This window comes from Macaca mulatta, chromosome 20, assembly GCF_049350105.2.
Source record: "Macaca mulatta isolate MMU2019108-1 chromosome 20, T2T-MMU8v2.0, whole genome shotgun sequence".
Lineage (NCBI taxonomy): Eukaryota > Metazoa > Chordata > Mammalia > Primates > Cercopithecidae > Macaca > Macaca mulatta.
The window spans coordinates 77,101,201-77,119,940 of record NC_133425.1 but is presented as its reverse complement, the minus strand read 5'-3'; the positions used below and the strand labels follow the sequence as shown (position 1 = coordinate 77,119,940).

At 49.9% G+C, this 18,740-nt stretch overlaps 1 protein-coding gene across 3 annotated transcripts in view; it reads right to left on the bottom strand.

Annotated features, from left to right (window-relative positions):
* PLCG2 (phospholipase C gamma 2) overlaps positions 1-16,682 on the bottom strand; it is a 230,942-nt gene extending 214,260 nt beyond the window's left edge. For 2 of the 3 annotated variants that reach the window (XM_077986964.1, XM_077986965.1), the window contains exon 1: positions 7,212-7,540. The gene's annotated coding sequence lies outside the window, so the exon portion shown is untranslated. Of the gene's footprint in view, positions 1-7,211; positions 7,541-16,504 lie in introns of those variants that run through there. The other variant, XM_077986963.1, reaches the window with a different exon arrangement.
* Between the last annotated feature and the right edge of the window lie 2,058 nt (positions 16,683-18,740).

Below are 18,740 nucleotides of genomic sequence, written 5' to 3'. Positions count from 1 at the left end.
GAATTTTGGCTGGAATCTCAATGAAATTATAACTCCCAAAATATGACAAAGTCCCCTGTGCTCTCCTGGAGCAGAATTCATACTCCTGGTTACAAAGCACATCTGTTTGCTTTGTAGGCTCTGCTCACTCCAAGAGAAGAGGGCAATGAAGGTGTGTCAGGCACTGTATCAATTACCTGATCAATGTTTTCAAGCCTGAGAAGTGGGAATTATTAATATGCCCACTTTACAGATGCTTGGGAGGTTAAACTGCATGTTTACTCAAGTTCGAGTGAGAAATAATCAATTCAGACACGAATGGCATCACAGAAGTGTGTGTTGCTCTTATTCTCTGCCTCCTTGGGTGTTGGGGATGGAGAGTGACAAAACCAAATCCACTTAAATTCAAAATCCAAAAGTTGTTCATCCCCTGCCGGTGCTGGGGTGAGAGCCCCTCGGTTCCCACCTCCTGGCTTTTGGACTACGTGAAAACGATCCTTCCCAGAAGGTACCACTGTTGGGGCTCACCCCGTCCCGGCGGCCGTTTGGACTACATTTCCCAGAATGCAGTGCGTTCACTGCTGCGGGCATGCTTCCGTTTCCGCCCCAGATGTTTTCTGGGAGTTGTGGTGTCCACCTGTGCTAGGGGTGAAAACGCAAGCACTCAGGGCACCCTGCTGGTGGTGGCGACAGCCCCCTACGTGGCACAACTAGATGAATTTATAAACCGGGAAGCACTGTGGAGGCTGAAAGCGTTTCTACCTTACTTTATGCAGGAGGCCGACCCTGTTTGTGGCCACAGCACCCTGAGCAGCCATGGGCTGGTCCTGTCTGACTTTGGGGTTAACAGAAGTTCCATTCGACTTTGGCATCGTCTTGCCTGCTGAGTTTTCTAGGGGCCATGAAATTCCTTCCCTGGTTCTGTGACATCATGTTGTCTCCAGAGGTGCATCTTTGTTTTTCCTCCTTCAGACATTTAGTCCCTTCTAATAAAGAAAAAGGAAGGATGCACCTTTGAATGGGCTAGTCTCGAGACAGAGAGTCAGGTCGTTCGTTATATGACAGCCAGGAAGTTCAGGAATAAAGTCTGGCCGCTGAACTCAGCCTCTGAATGGAAAACTGAAAGCAGAGGTTCCCAAGTGGGACTCTGTTTAAGCATGCATGCCCATGCCCCTCCAGATCTGCTGAATCAGCCTGGGACAAGCTCCCCACTGAACCTAATGTCAGCCAAGGTCACAACCTGAGATTTACAGGAAAAATGCGAAACACCAGCATTCTAGACTTAACCTACTTTTTCTTATAGAAGCTACCAGACTGCCCACCTTGAGAACAGTAAATGTGCATAATGTATCTCTGTATCCCCAGGAGCCAACCACATGCAGCCCACAATAGGAAGCAGACTTGGGGTTGACATCCAGCTGGTAATTACCATATGGCCTGCAGTCTGTGGCCAGTGGCCATTAGTTAGTTAGGGTCCATGTCATCTTGGTTGTTAAATATGTTGAAAGCAACCCTGAGTTATAGTCGTTGTTTGGATGCAACTGAGCAAAATTCAACTTGGGAGAGGCAGAGGATGGTCAAACATGAAGATTTTAGGTGACAACTTTAAAGGATATTGCAACTTATAGAAAAGAGAGGTTTCTGTGGCCACACGTCGTCCAAGAAGGCTTCTGGCAACTCTCCTTACCTCTCATGGGTCAGCACTAGGTCACATGCCCTTCCCAGCCAATCAGTGGGAGGGGGACTAGCAATGCCATCACTGGCTTAGACCAATCAAGATTGAATCTTGGGCGGCTGGGTTACCCAACACAACCTTTTCTAGTTCAGCCCTGCAGTGACCTGGATGCAAAACCCAGCCCTGTTGCTGGAGGTCATTTACAACCAGCACTTAATCATCTTATATTCTTTGCTGAATGTTTATGGAATCGACAGGAAAAAGGTTCCACTGCATAACAGTCTTTTTAAAGTCCAGGTTGGGGTTAAGATGAGACACTTTGGCTCCAGAAAAACCAACCCTTCTTCCTTTCTCCTTCCTTCCTGTAGCATCCAGCCTGTTGGCCCCCTTTTTCACCACTCCAGATACTCTCAACAATTCCAATTCCTGGACTGGGAACAGTAGCTCACGCCTGTAATCCCAGCACTTTGGGAGGCTGAGGCGGAAGAATCGTTTGAGCCCAGGAGTTCAACATCAGCCTGGGCAACATAGTGAGACCTTGTCTATACAAAAAAATTTTTTAATTAGTTGGGTATGGTGACCCACGTCTGTAGACCCAGCTACTCAAGAGGCTGACGTGGGAGATCACTTGAGCCCAGGAGGTCAAGTCTGCAGACAGCCATGGTCTGGGAGACAGAGCAAAACTGTCTTAAAAAAAACAAACTTGCCTCCTCATCATCCCCACCAGCTTCACCATCATGACTGCTGTTTATGGAGTGCCAAAAGATTTGGAATTTTTTTGGTTACAAGTGAGAAGAAAAGTCACCTCAATCTGTTTTAATCAAAAAGGGAAGTTGGCTGGGCGCGGTGGCTCACACCTGTAATCCCAGCACTTTGGGAGGCCGAGGCGGGTGAATCACGAGGTCAGGAGTTTAAGACCATCCTGGCCAACATAGTGAAACCATGTCTCTACTTAAAAATACAAAAATTTAGCTGGGCACAGTGGCAGGCGCCTGTAATCCCAGCTACTTGGGAGGCTGAGGCAGGAGAATTGCTTGAACCCACGAGGCGGAGGTTACAGTGAGCTGAGATCACACCACTGCACTCCAGCCTGGGTAACAGTGCAAGACTCTGTCTTAAAAAGAAAAAAAGGGAAGTTATCCCCTCATGTAACTGAAAACCCAGGGCTACAGTCACAGCTGGATCAAGGGGCTCCAACGACATCATTTCATCTTGCCACTCTCCCTCCCTTGGGGTGGGCCTCAGCTCCAGGCAGGCTGTCTCCCACAGGAGCCCTGCATAACTGCAGCTTTCCTTTCTCCCAGCTTCACATCCACAAGAGAGAGGATCTGCTAACCCACCAGTTCCAATAAAAGCCCTGAGCCCGGCTCTCCCCAGCTCAGGGTGGATGAGGTGCCCATTCCTGAGCCCAACCTCACCCCATTCACTCCACTCTGGCCCGTCTGGCCTCCAGCTCCAGGAACGTCCCTCACTCCCTCCAGCCTCCTGGCTTTTGACCACGCAGGTCGCTCTGCCTGGGCTCTTTGCCTGGGTGACCAGTGTTCCAGCAAGTCTGTGCCAGTTAGGGTCCAGTCAAGAGACAGAGCACACTGGTTCTTTTGTTTTGTTTTTGTTTTTGAGATAGAGTCTCTCTCTGTCACCCAGATTGGAGTGCAGTGGTGCAACTATAGCTCACTGCAGCCTCAACCTCGTGTTCATGTGATCCTCCCACCTCAGCCTCCCAAGTAGCTGTGACTACAGGTGTGTGCCACCATGCCCATCTATCTTTTTCTTCCTTTCCTTTCCTTCCTTCCTTCTTTCCTTGCCTTTTCTTTCTTTTCTTTTCTATTTTTAGTAGAGACAGGGTCTCGCTATGTTGCCCAGGCTTGTCTCAAACTCCTGGGCTAAAGTGATCCCCCCACTTCAGCATCCCAAAGTGCTGGGACTACAGGAATGAGCCACCGAACCCAGCTAGACTGGTTCTTTTGCCAGATAAAACATAATAGGTGAACTGTGAAGCAGGTGTTGAAAACCAAAAAGATGAAATGAGACACTAAGGTATTGCAAGTTGATAATGACACAGAGCAGGCCCCCTTCACACGTCTGGAAGAACAAGAGGAGCGGGACCAATGATAAGAACTTCAAAGCTGGGAGGAGGAGGGGACTGTGAAGCTGGGTCCCAGAACCTGAGGACATCTGGCCAGATGGGAAGTGAGGCTCCCCAGCCCTGGTTCACTCCGCTCTTATAGCACCTGGCCCTTTCCTTCATAACACCCTCCATGGGGTAACAAATGATTATATATGCTATCATCTGTCTTGAAGTCTCCCCACCAGCTCCCTGAAAGCAGTGGGATGCCTGTGGTCACTCCTGTCCACCCCAGTTCCTGGCACATACTAAGTGCTCCTCAAACCATTGTTGATGGAATCATTTCTCAGGGGTAGTGCATGGGACATTCCTGCCCTGGCTGGACTAAGACTCTGCCACGTTATCTAAACCCTCCTTCACCCTGCATGGGGGCTGGGGATCCAGGGAGAAAGGCTGGGCCCCAGGAGTAGGACAGAAGATGACAGTCACTCTTAGAGTCATACATGTGCAGGGTCATCACCTGTGAAGCAGCACCACCCTCAACTCTGCACCTGGAGCCCCTCATTGGTCTCATCCCAGTCAGGCTCTTCCTTGAGCACTGCCCGGCACCCAGCAGGTTGAATGCATGAATGAGACCTAACCCCTATTTTCCAGGGGTACCATGTACTTGGAGTAATGGATTTTCTAGGTCATCTTTTGACTGAGAGGTACTCTGCTACCTTTTCAATTTTAGCCACCGCCCCCCAGCCCCGTCCCCACAATGGTAACTTTTGTGTGCCTTCTACCACAATTAAAATCTGAGTTTAAATGTTGAGCACACGGAGGAAGCGAGTAGAATTTTGAGTATTGGAGGCAGGGAAGGGTAGGAGGGAGGAGAGGACAGGGGGAAGTTGGTGAATGGACACAAATTTCAGCTAGGTAGGAGGAACGCGCTCTGGCGTTCTGCAGCACTGTGAGTGAATATGGTTAACTGTGGTTTATTGTATATTTTCAGAGAGCTAGAAGAGATTTTGAATGTTCACAACACAAAGAAATGACAAATATTTGAAGTGATGGATATGCTAATGACTGATTTGATCATTATACTTTTTTTTTTTTTTTTTTTTTTTTTGAGACAGAGTCTCTCTTCACCCAGGCTAGAGTGAAGTGGCACGATCTCAGCTCACTGCAACCTCTGCCTCCCGGGTTCAAGCAATTCTCCGGCCTCAACCTCCCAAGGAGCTGGGATTACAGGCACGCACCACCACACCAAGTTCATTTTTGTATTTTTAGTAGAGACGGGGTTTCACCATGTTGGCCAGGCTGTTCTTGAACTCCTGGCCTCAAGTGATCTGCCCACCTTGGCCTCCCAAAGTGCTGGGATCACAGGTGTGAGCCACCACATCCAGCCTGATCGTTACACATTTTATATGTGTATCAAAATATCACTCTGTAGCCCATAAATATGTACAAATTGGGGGAAATCCAAAGGGTAAAATATTTTTATGGAAAAAAATCTCCCCCCTGCAAGTAATAAGCCATATGATACAATGGATGCTTTGGAACCAGACTGGGTTCAAATAGAAGCGATTCTACTTCCTGGCTGTGTGAGCCTGAACAAGTCACTTTACCTCTCTGAGCTGTAGTTTCCTCATCTGTAAAATACAAGTAAAATAACCTCAAAGCCCCAACACAATACCTGACACACAGTAGGTACTTAATACGTTTGTTTGTTTCCTCTTGTTGTAAATGAGCTCTAATCACATCAGACCTGGAAGACCCACCTCCCTAAGAGTGGGCCAGTGTCCCAGTGTGAGGCTGGGCCTGGACGTCGGGCAGCAGGTGGACCAAAACAAAGGCCAAGAGCCCTGGTCCATGGAGGAAGGGGGCTGCCTTGGGGGAACCTCTCTTGCTCTATGGGGCACAAAGGGCGCATGGATTGAAACTCTATTCAAACTTGCTTAAGCAAACTGGGAGATTCGGTATCACATCTGTGGGAATTCCAGGGAGGATTCTGGCTGGCAGGCAAGGTGGATCCAGGGACTCAAGAGAACCTTCAACGGGTTGGTCTCATTCTTTTCAAGTCCTATGTGCCAGGGATGCTGACCACAGCCCCAGGCCTCTGCACCCACAGTGGGAAGAGGAAGCTGTTTTTTTGTTTTGGTTTGGTTTCAGTTTTTTTTGTTGTTGTTGTTGGGGTTTTTTTTTTTTTTTTTTTTTTTTTTGAGATGGAGTCTGGCTCTGTTGCCTAAGCTGGAGTGCAGTGCCACTATCTCAACTCACTGCAATCTATGTCTCCCAAGTTCTCCTGCCTCAGCCTCCTGGGTAGCTGGGATTACAGGTGCACGCCACCATGCTCGGCTAATTTTTTACATTTTTATTAGAGATGAGGTTTCACCATGTTGGCCAGGCTGGTCTCGAACTCCTGACCTCAGGCCATCCGCCCACCTGGGACTCCCACAGTGCCGGGATTACAGGTGTGAGCCACCGCGCTCGGCCAGGGAAAAGGAAACTTGACTCCCAGAGCCTCTGCACACCAACCCCAGGGATGTGCTCATTTGCTGGGGGGTCACATGCCCACCCTTGACCCTGTGACTGGTCCATGCACTGGGATGCAGTGATTGACTGTGCCTGTGTCACATAGCTGCCCCACTGAACCAGCTTCCTAAGGAAGACGGTAAATGTCACTAGAAGAAAAGTGAACCTTACTACCTGCGTACCTGCCACACACTGGTTTTCTTCTTTTGTTTTCTTTTTTGGAAATGGAGTTTTGCTGTGTTACCCAGGCTGGAATACAGTGGTGCGATCTCAGCTCACTGCAACCTCCACCTCCCAGGCACAGATGATTCTCCTGCCTTAGGCTCCCGAGTAACTGGGATTACAGGCATGGGCCACCACACCCAACTAATTTTTGTATTTTTAGTAGAGACGGGGTTTCACCATCTTGGCCAGGCTGGTCTCGAATTCCTGACCTCCAGTGATCCACCTGCCTTGGCCTCCCAAAGTGCTGGGATTATAGGCATGTGCCACTGCACCCGGCTCTACACACTGTTCTGAGCACTTATTAATTCATTTCATTCTTTTAACAACGGTATGGAGTAGGGGTCATTTCATCATGCCCATTTCATGGATTAAGAGTTGGAGGCACAGGATGTTTAAGTACTTTGCTCAAGGTCACAGTTGGTGAGAGGCTGGGAGCCAGGATTCAGTCCCAGGCCGTCTGGCTCCAAGTTCACGTGCTTAACCACCACGCACTTTGCCTCTCCTCATTCCACAGAAGCAAGAGTCTGTCCTTTTAGGGTCAGCCACAGGAGAAGGGGTCCCAGCCATTCCCTGGAGGAGTACAGGGGAGCAGCTGGACCTCAGGTGACCCAGCCTTAGCACAAAGCCTGTCTTCAGTGCCCTCTGTCTGGAAAATGCTGGGGGCTCCCAGAGAATGTACCAGAAATAGAGGCCACTTCCCAGGCTCCACTCGAGGGGAAAAAGCTCTAGCCTGAAGACTCAGATACTGACCAACTTTGCCACTGCCACAAGCACAAGTTGGCTGTGTGACTGTAGACCTGTCACTGTCATTCTCTGGGCCTATTTCTTCCTCTTGCACATAAGCAGATTGAGGTTTAATCCCCTGGGTTCTCGCTGGGGAGAAGCTAGGGGCGAACTAATACCCCAGCCTGTGGTCGACCACCAAGTTCTCTGGCCTCAACAGCCCCAGGTGCTGGAAGAACAAAAACTCCCCCTGCCCCCACCCAGACACTGAGTACCAATGACTCCTGGGCCCCTAGAGGGAGAAGGCCCAACGGCGGCCCCAGCTTCCTCCTGCACAGCACTCTCTAGTTCACGCTCATCACTCCTGGGCCTGCCCTTCCCACTCCCTCTAGGCGGCACCCCTCCCCCTGCCAGGCTGGAGCAAGTTCCGCCCCTGCCACAACTTCCCCATCTGCCGTCTTAGCCCCCAGCCTGTTGTGAGTTCTTAAAACAGGTACCAAAAACTCACAAGGGCACTAGCCAGTGCCAGCTGGAGTGATTTTGTCCCTCAGGTAGGGTTTCCAGATTTAGGAAATAAAAATGCAGCCTTTGAACATAATTATACAAAAACATTATGTGTCTATCTGAAATTCAAATTTTCAAAGTTAAATTCAAATTTAACTATTTTATTTGGCAATCCTGCACTCAGGGGACACTGCCCGTATCTGGAGACAGTTTTTGATGATCCCAGCTCAGGGGTGCCACTGGCATGTAGGAGGTCAAGGCCAGGGATCCTGTTGAATACCCTACAGTGCACGGGACAGCCCTCACCACAGTGATCCGGCCCCTAATGGCAATCGTGCTGAGGGTACGAAACCTCCCCATGATGGCCTTCCCAGCCCTAACACACATGCTCGCCTGCCATCTTGAGAACTTATCAGAGGAAACCGTGGTGATCCTTACGTGAAAGTCAGGGAAACTGAGACACGGGCAAACTGTCTTATTCAAGGTCACACAGTGCCGTCTTTCCTTCTCTAATAAACTCATTGGTTCTTCTACAACACGGAGTCACGCAAGGCCAGCCAGGAAATGCAGGTGGGCAGAGGGGTCAGATAAGAGCTTTTCAGGGTTCCCAGACCCCCGGTACTGGGGTCCTTTGGGGCTGGGTAAGCCAGCCCTGGAGAGGAAGAGGAACCATGCTGACAGGCGTCACTGCCAGGCTGTTGTCAATCGTGCCACCAGGAGGCAGCAGAGACTGGGAAATAATTCTGCACACCTTGCCCTGCCGGGCACTGCAAGGAGCTCATCAATTCCCGGCCAGCCCCACCCCTCCCCCGGCCCAGAATCTGATGCCGCTGCTCTAGGATGGGCGCCAGGCATCCGCATTTTTTAAAACTGCTCTCAGGTGATTCTGTTGTGCAGCGAAGATTGCGAAATTCTGGTCTTAGGCCTTGGTTTTCTTTCTTTCTTTTCTTTTTTCTTTTTTTTTTTTGGAAACAGAGTCTCGCTCTGTCGCCCAGGCTGGAGGGCAGTGACGCGATCTGGGCTCACTGCAACCTCTCCCTCCTGGGTTCAAGCGATTCTTGTGTCTCAGCCTCCTGTGTAGCTGGGATTACAGGTGCCCACTACTACACCTGGCTAATTTTTTGTATTTTTTTAGTAGAGACGGGGTTTCACCATGTTGGCCAAGCTCGTCTCGGAGCTCCTGACCTCAAGTGATCCACCCGCCTTGGCCTTCCGAAGTGCTGGGATTACAGGCGTGAGCCACGGTGCCATCCAGTCCTTGGTTTTCATCCCTGATTGCACAGCAGCATCACCATGAAACTTTAAAAACTACCACTGGTTTTTTAAAGTCTATCCACGGGTGCGTGGATAAACAAATGTGGTCTAGACAGACAACAGAATATTAGTCGACTGTAAAAGAAATAAAACTCTGACACGTGGCCAGGCACGGTGGCTCACGCCTGTAATCCCAGCACTTTGGGAAGCCAAGGCAGGCAGATCACCTGAAGTCAGGAGTTCAAGACCAGCCTGGCCAACATGGTGAAACCCCATCTCTAGTAAAAATACAAAACTTAGCTGGGCATCATGATGTGCACCTGTAGTTCCAGCTACTCAGGAGGCTGAGGCAGAAGAATCACTTGAACCTGGGAGGCGGAGGTTGTAGTGAGCTGAGGTCACGTCACTGCACTCCCCTGGGTAACAGAGCAAGACTCCATCTCAAACAAACAAACAAACAAACAACAACAACAACAAAACGAACACGTGGTACAATATGGATGAATCTCAAAGATATTGTGCTAAGTGAAGTAAACCAGACACAGAAGGACAAATACTGTAGTTTCTGCAAACAGGAGACTCATAGCGCAGTCAGATTCGATTCATAGAGGCGGAAAGCAGGACGGTGGCTGCCAGGGGCTGCGGGAGGAGGCAGAAATGGGGAGTTTGTGTTTAATGGGCACAGAGTTTCCCTTTGGGAAGATTAAAGTGTTCTGAGGAGGATGGTTGCATGGCAGTGTGAATGTACAGAATGCCACTGAATGGGACACTCAAAAATTGTTAAAATGGGCCAGGCATGGTGGCTCATGCCTGTGATCCCAGCACTTTGGGAGGCTGAGGAGGTTGGACCACCTGAGCTCAGGAGTTCCAGACCAGCCTGCGCAACATGGTGAAACCCCATCTCTACCAAAAATACAAAAAATTAGTCGGGCATGGTGGCGGGCGCCTGTGATCCCAGCTACTCAGGTGGCTGAAGTGGGAGGATCGCTTACGCCTGGGACGCGAAGGTTGCAGTGAGCTGAGATTGCACCACTGCACTCTAACCTGGGTGACAGAGTAAGACCCTGTCTCGAAAATAAATAAATAAATAGTTAAAATGATACATTTTATATTATATTTTCATTATAATAAAAAAAAGCAGGAACATATATGCTGGGTTTCACAATTAAAGCTTAAGATCATTCCACTAAACAAAAGCACAGATGCCAATGTCCAAGTCTCTCCCCAGACTAATAAGAAAGTCGGGGCTGATTCTCAAAACTGATATTTTCTTAGTGTCCCGGAGGAATTTAACATGCAGTCACCGTTGAGAATCTCTGCTGTAAAATCATTCTAAGATTTCAGCACTCTGTAAGAATTATTGCTGCTCTAGCCATTTATCTCTTGTGATGGTATTAAACTGTGCCCACAGATTCTTTTATACTCCTCCTTCAAAAGGTAGAAACTAGTCGGGCATACTGGCTCATGGCTATAATCCCAACACTTTGGGAGGTTGAGTCGGAAGGATCCCTTGAGCTCAAGAGTTCGAGACTTCTCTCTCTCTGCTAACAATACCAAAAAATTAGCAGGGCATGGTGATATGTTCCTGTAGTCCCAGCTTCTTGGGAGGCTGAGGCAGGAGGATTGCTTAAGTCCAGGAGGTCAAGGCTGCAGTGAAGTATGACTGCACCACTGCACTTCAGCCTGGGCAACAGAGTGAGACCCTGTCTTAAAAAAACAAAAAGAGGTGGAAATTACTTCCTTTCCCCTTGAGTGTGGGTTGAACTTTGTGACTTGCTTCTAACAGGAAAAAAAAAAAAAGGAAAAAGCAGAAGTAATGGTGTAAGACCCAGAGACAAGGTCATCAGAGGTACTTTGGCTTCCATCTTGGTCTTTCTCTTTCTCACTTGAATCACTGACCATGAATACAGGCAGCTGCCATGTCAGGAGAACACTCACGTAGCCTATGGAGAGGCCAATGTAATGAGAAACCAAGGCCTCCTGTTAATAGCTGTGCAAGGGATCCATCATGTAAGTGGATCCTCCAGCGCCAGGCAAGCTGTCGTATGAAACTGCAACACTAGCCGCCATCCTGACTGCAGCCACGTAAGAGGCCCTGAGCCAGAACTACCCAGCTAGGCACTCCCAAATTCCTGACCCACAGACATGGTGAGATAATAAATGTTTTCTGTTTTAAGCCACAAATTTTGAAATGATTTCTTACACAGCAATAAACAACTAATATACATCCATCCGTGAATTACTCAACGATCCACACATCCATCTATACACCCAACCATTTATTCACCCATCCACTCACCCACCAATCTATTCATCCATCATCCATCTATCTGTCCATTGATCCAGCTACTCATTCATTTACCCACCCATCCACCCACCCACTCATCATCTACTCAGTACAGAACCCAGGGCCTAGCCCACAGTAGATTCATGTAAATATTTGTCAAATGAATGAACCAAACATTTTGTAAATGTCTGCTCTCCATTTCTTGCCAAGACAGGCCAAGGGAGGCTCAAATGTGGCCTCTGGACCACTGTGAGATGAAACCAGTGTCTGGTTCTGCCAGAGCAGCTCTGGCCTCTGGACGCTATTGGCCACCTCCTAGGCCCATTTGGCATCATCCCCTTCTGCTAAGAACCACCCACCCTTCTCTCACCCACCCACACGCAAGCTGCATGGGCCTGCCTGGTAGGAAAAACCTGGCTCTGTCCCTCCCTCTCCCCCACCCCACCCCACATGCACCCGCTGGGGCTGGTCATCCTGGAAGGCTGGGAACAGAGAACCTGCTTGCCCTTCCAAGACAGTTTGTGACAAGAAGATTTGGGTTCTTTGAGGTTCAATAACTTGGGCCAACTGGGGCAGCCATAGGGAGGTTTTTGGCAAAGACCTGGCTGCCTCTTCCCAGAGAATGTCATGCAGGCCTGGGCCCTGCCCGACCCATCCCAAATACCCACTTCCAGCCTATTCCCTTCTCTTCCCTCGTTGTTCACCTTACAGGCTCGGGCCTCAGTTTTCTCATCTATAAAATGAGAATGACGAGAATAGTTTGGAGATGAGATGACACGTGCACAGGGGAACCTTCCGCAAAGGACCCGGTGAGCAGCAAGTTCTGCAGTGCATGTGGGGCTACTGTGGACTGAGTGGATGGACAGTGAGACCAATGACACCCAGAGGCCCATGAGAAGCCACTGATCTGGCCCTCTCCTCTCCTCCCCTGTGCCCACTCTGCCCTGGCTTCATCCCCTCCTCCTGCTCTTCACACTCTGTGCCCACTCCCACCTCTGGGCTTCTGCACTGGCTGTTCCCTTTGCCTGGAACATTCTTTCCCCAAATACCGACTCAGTTCCCTTCTCCCTTCCCTCAGGTTTTTGTTCAAATATCACCTTCTCAGTGAACCCCACTTGGATACCCCTTCTCCATTCTCGCTAGTCCCCTTTCTGGATTAATTTTTCTCTACTGTATTTATCCTTTTAAAGTACTACATCTTTTCCACCTTTCTTTCTTTCTTTCTTTTTTTTTTTTTTTTTGAGATGGAGTCTCACTCTGTCACCTAGACTTGTGTGCAGTGGCACCATCTCAGCTCACTGCAAACTCTGCCTCCCGGGTTCAAGTGATTCTTGTGCCTCAGCCTCCCAAGTAGCTGGGTCTCACCACACCAGGCTAATTTCTGTATTTTTAGTAGAGAGGGGCTTTCACCATGTTGGCCAGGCAGATCTCCAACTCCTGACCTCAAGTGATCCACCTGCCTCGGCCTCCCAAAGTGCTGGGATTACAGGCATAAGCCACCACACCTGACCCACTACATCTTTTCATTGTTGATTTTGTTATTGCCTGACTCCTCCCAGAGCATACACTCCATAAGGGTGGGAGTTTTGGTCTTGCTTATTCATAGCTAGATCCTCAGCATCCACCAGAGTGACCGGCACATAGTAGGTGTACAGTCAACATTGATGAATGGAGGGGGGATGGATAGTGAATGTATGTATGAATAGATGAATGAATGGGTGGATGGATAGACAGATGGGTGGGTGGGTGAATGGATAGATCAGTGGGTGGGTGGGTGGATGGATAGGTGGATAGACGGATGGGTGGGTGGATGATGGTGAATGGATGGATAGATGGATGGGTAGAGAGATGGATGGATGGATGAGTGGGTGGGTAGATGGAAGGGTGGATGGACAGAGGATGGACAGATGGATGGATGGATGGATGGATGGATGGATGGATGGAGAATAGACGGATAAAGGGTGGGTGGATGGGTCAGTGGGTGGACGGATGGTCAAAATAAGAGGAGATTGAGTGAGCCTTCTCCAGCAGTCTTGAAATCACCATCTAGATATGAGTTCCCCACATTCTAGAGAAAGGTAGAAAGCCAAGGGCCGACCCCCGGGGCCTATTAAAAAGTAGTGCAAAATATTCCACTCTCTCCGGATGTCATCCCATCTCCAAAAGAAGACTGGAGGTCCATGAGCAGGGAGAGAAAAATAAGGAAATACCCTTCCCAGGTTCCAGGTTCACTCCTGTCCTCCAGCCACCCCCAGCCCAAGGCAGGTGATGCTTGATCTTCATGCTGCCTGCCTGGACTAGAGGAGAAAGAGTTGCCAAGAGGTGCCTGGGTGGGGAGAGGTGACCACAGCAATGTCCTCCAGTCTACAAGTCAGGGCAGTGTGAGTTTCTGGGAGTCACGTGGACACTAGGAGGCAGTAGGCCTGAGACAGCTTCCTGTTATCCCACCCAGAAAGGAAAAAGAGACCCAGCAGGGGGCAGCAGGAGGTGGGAGGTGGTCCACAGGGGGAAGGGGCTGGGGGGAACATGGCCTGGGGACCATCACCTCCACCCCTGCCTCATGGGGTCTCTCCCAGAGCTGGCACCTGGGCCACCATTTGAACATCCCCACTGTCAGCCAGAGAAGCAGCAATGGCCTACGGAGGACAAGGGCAACACCAGCAAAATGAGGCAGGTACTCAGAAAAGGGAGGGGCTGAAGGAAACATGAACATAGTTTTGAGGCCAAAATCTTAACTAGTGTAGACTGACCTTTTGCTACAAAGGTATTTTAAGAAACTGGAAAAGCCCAGGCATGACGGCTCACACCTGTAATCCCAGTGCTTTGAGAAGCCAAGGTGGGAGGATCACTGAAGGCCAGGAGTTTGAAAACAACCTGGGCAACATGGTGAGACCCCCTCTCTATAAAAAATTTAAAAATAAGTCAGGCGTGGTAGCACTGGCCTGTAGTCCCAGCTACTCAGGAGGCTGAGGTGGGAGGATCACTTGAGTCCAGGAGGTTGAGAGTGTGGTGAGCTATGAGGGTGCCAGTGTACCTCAGCCGGGGTGACAGAGTGAGACCCTATCTCCAAAAAAAAAAACACATCTATAAAAAAAAAACAAACTGGAAAGATCTGACAGAGCAGCGCGTAGCACTAAGAACACCATTTCACATATGTGCTTCAGGGAACACATGTGTGAACACAATAAATAAACCAGCAGCTTCCACAATGTCCCTTGTAGGTCCTGGGGCCACAGGGAGGATTCCGTGACCTCATAAAGCATTCAGGACACCGCTTGGCACAAGGAGGGACTGGGTCAATGTTCCTTAGCGAATAGGCACTGGAAACAAAACAGGGGGAGTGGAGGGAGGTCAGTAAGAGGCTGCTGGTTCCCTCTTCGTGTGCTCCTGTGGCAGGCCAGGTCTCACTAACACAGGCCTCATAACAATGGTTTCAGCACTGACTGAGTGGTTCGGTGAAATATTAAAAGCTGAAAGAGCCAGTACCCTTCTACAAAGACTGGAATATCACAAAAGCCCACCAAGAGTTTTGCCTGGGCCTTTCCTGGGCCTTGAAGCATGACAGGAAAACGAAGGAATTCTTAATGGGACCCATTTAGGATTAAACAAATTTTATTGGGGGTCTGAAATAACTCCCCAGACCTCCACAGACAAGTTTACTGGGGGTCTGAAGGAACTCCCCACACCTCCATGATTTAGTAGGAGACAAGATAAGGGTAATCACCCCAGCACCTGGACCCATTTAGATGAACTAAATTTACTGAGGCTCCAGAGGAAGAGCTTCAGGACTCAGACCTTAGCTACAGAAGTTAATCACGGCCGGGCGCGGTGGCTCAAGCCTGTAATCCCAGCACTTTGGGAGGCCGAGGCGGGCGGATCACAAGGTCAGGAGATCGAGACCACAGTGAAACCCCGTCTCTACTAAAAATACAAAAAATTAGCCGGGCGCGGTGGCGGGCGCCTGTAGTCCTAGCTACTCAGGAGGCTGAGGCAGGAGAATGGCGTGAACCCAGGAGGCGGAGCTTGCAGTGAGCCGAGATCGCGCCACTGCACTCCAGCCTGGGCAACAGCGTGAGACTCCGTCTCAAAAAAAAATAAAAATAAAAAAATAAAAATAAAAATAGAAGTTAATCACTTATGTCTTTAGATGAATGCACACTTAGACGTAGACATGTAGCTTAGAAGGTATATAAGCTCTGGAAAACTTTGTAATTTTGAGTTGGTCTGGGGATAATCTCCAGGCCTTCTCCCTGTACCCGGTTACAGAAACCAACTCCTTCCTTTCCCCGTTCATCTGCATCTGGTTATGGGGCCGGAGAATAAGCAGCCCCACCCTCAGTTTGGTCCGGAAACACTCCTGTTAAAGGGGGGAGCACAGGAGCATACCAGAACACTCTTCTGCCAAGACAACTTCCAGACTGGGGACTAAGTCTCTGGACCCCAGGGTGGGGAAGCCTGGGCCCCCATCTCAGGGGGTTCCTCATCGGCTACCCCAGGAGCTAGTGCAAGGCCGAAGCCACGTCTGGGCGACACGGGGCGGGGCGGGCTGGGTGCAGCAGGGAGCCCTCCCATTCTGGGCATCCTGCCTCTGCCAGGGCTGTGCTCCTAGGTGGAGCCACCGCCTGCGCCTGCACCGCCTGCAGGACCCAGGTCTGTGCCTTCTGCTTCCCTCAGCCTCGCAGAGCCTCCCCGCCCCGGGCTCCCGCAGCTGCAACGCTGGGCAGGGAAGCCGGATCTCCATGACAACGTTGACGTCATCGGCCCCGGGCTGGGAACTGCCTCCCGCCCCCAGCAGCGGCCAGGCCCAGCCCCAGCCCGGATCTGCAGCAGCTGGGACCCCCACGGGGGTTGGCGCCGCCGACCCTGTCCTCTGACCTTCCCGTCCCGGCCACCAGGGGCAGACAAGCGTGAACAGGCCAGCCAGGCTCTCACCTGCCTGCCAACTTCCCGAGATCCCGCTTCTTCCCGCCCTTTCCTTTTGTCCTCAAATTGCTCTCAGCTGGTTGCAAGCTCAACAGACCTTGCTTCCTGTTTCATTAACTGGAAGCCCCCTCCCGGGAGAATGTGCATTTTAATAGAATGTGGGGAGTGATGAGCTCGCTGCTCCCTCGACGGCTTCACCTCTGCCTCCCTTTACTCCACAATAAAGAACAACTCCCAGATTATCATATAGCCCCTCCCCCATCCGGGGCGTCTACCCCGTAACAGCTTCCCACTGCCCTAGTGCTGCGACTTCAGAGACCTCGGCTCTCCGCAGCGACCCAGGCCCCCGTACCTCCTCCTGCTCCTCCTCCTCCTCCCTTCCAGCATCTGTTCCGCCGCCGAATTGCCAGGCTCTGCCTCGGGGCCTCCGCACATGCTCTTCCCTCTGCCTGCAAGGCGGTTCCCTCCTTCGCCTCCCCTCGGGCTGGAGACTCCAGCTTCTCTCCAGGTCTAGGCTCGCAGGTGAGCTCAGTGCTGCCCCCTCTTGAAGGCGCTCACAGCAGCCTGCACTTCCTTTCGGCCCTCCGTGGCTGTCCCGAGGGTGAGGACAGTTAACAATGAAGTACTGTGTGTTTCCAAACAGCTACAGGAGGCGTCTGAATGTTCTCACCACAAAGCAGTGATCAAGGTTTGGGGTGATGGATTTGCTCGTTAACCTGATTTGATCATTACACAATGTGTACATGTATGGAAACCTCGCGTTACACCCATAAATAGGTACCATTGCCAAGTGTATCTGAGACATCCCAAAGTATCTGAGACAGGGCTCGATCAATCGAGAGAGTTTATTTTGCAAGGTTTAAGGACGTGCCTGTGACACAGCCTCAGGAGATCCTGATATGTGTCGAAGGTGGTCAAGGTACAGCTTCTTTTTATGCATTTTAGAGAGGCATAATACATCAATATGTGCAAGATGGACATTGGTTCCATCTGGAAGGCTGGGGCAACCCAAAGGGAGCAGGGGCTTCCAGGTTGTAAGTAGATGGAAATTTTTTCTGTTTGCCAATTGGTTGAAAAAGTTATTATCTGTAGTAAGAAATGTCTGAGTCATGGCCAGGTGCCGTGGTATCAGCACTTTGGGAGGCCAAGGTGAGTGGATCACTTGGGGTCAGGAGTTTGAGACCAGCCTGGCCAACATGGTGAAACCCTGTCTCTACTAAAAATACAAAAATTAGCCGGGTGTGATGGCACATGCCTGTAATCGCAGCTACTTGGCAGGTTGAGGCGGGCTGAACCTGGGAGGTGGAGGTTCCAGTGAGCCAAGATCACGCCACTGCAGTCCAGCCTGGACAACACAGTGAGACCCTGTCAAGAAAAGAAAGAAAAAAGAAACAAACAGAGAGAGAAAGGGAGAGAGAGAGAAAGGAAGGAAGGAAGAGAGGAAGGGAAGGAGGGAGGGAGGAAGGAAAAAAAGAGCCAGGTGTGGTGGTTCATGCTTGTAATCCCAGCACTTTGGGAGGCCGAGGCGGGTGGATCACGAGGTCAGGAGATCAAGACCATCCTGGCTAACATTGTGAAACCCCGTCTCTACTAAAAATACAAAAAAATTAGCTGTGTATGGTGGCAGCGCCTATAGTCCCAGCTACTCAGGAGGCTGAGGCAGGAGAATGGCGTGAACCCAGGAGGCGGAGCTTGCAGTGAGCCAAGATTGCGCCACTGAACTCCACCTCCAGCCTGGGAGACAGAGAGAGACTCCGTCTCTAAAAAAAAAAAAAAGAAAGAAAAAAGAAAGGAAGGGAGGAATAAAGAAAGAAAGAAAATGTCTGAGTTGCAATATGGGTTGTGCAGACCAAGGTTTTCTCATGCAGATGGTGCCTCCACGTAGCAGGCTTCAGAGAGAATAGGTTGTAAATGTTTCTTATCAGACTTAAGGTCTGTGTTAAAGCTGGAGGGTATAATGAGAAATGTCCAACCCCCTCTTCCAGGACGGCCTGAACTAGATTTTCAGGTTAATTCTAGAATGTCCTTGGCTGAGAGGAGGGGTCCATTCAGAAGGTTGCAGGGCCTTACAATTTTATTTTTGGTTTACAGTGTCTGTTAAAAACAAAATAAAATGCAAAACAAAAAGGAAACTGATTTGTATGATCATTTGTTTAGCAGTTGCCTCCACCCCCAGACTGTATGTGGCCTGAGGGTGAGGATGGCATTAGTTCTATTCATTCCTGAGTCCCTAGCATGCAGGTCACACAGTGAGTGCTCAACACATATTTTTAGACAGCCTTATTGAGGTATAATTCATACACCATTCAGTTCACCCTTAGAAAGTGTACAGTGCAGTGGTATTTAGTGTATTCAGAACTGTGCAGACCTCATTATGTTGGATTTTAGAATGTTTTCATTACCCAAAAATGATACCCTGTACCTGTGGGCAGTCACCCTTCTATCCCCCATCTCCCTCAGCCCTAAGCAAGCACTAACCTACTTTCTGCTTCTATAGACACTCTGGATGTTCGTATAAATGGAATCACACAGTATGTGCACTTTTGTGACTGACTTCTTCCACTTAGCACAGACTTTTAAGGTTCTAT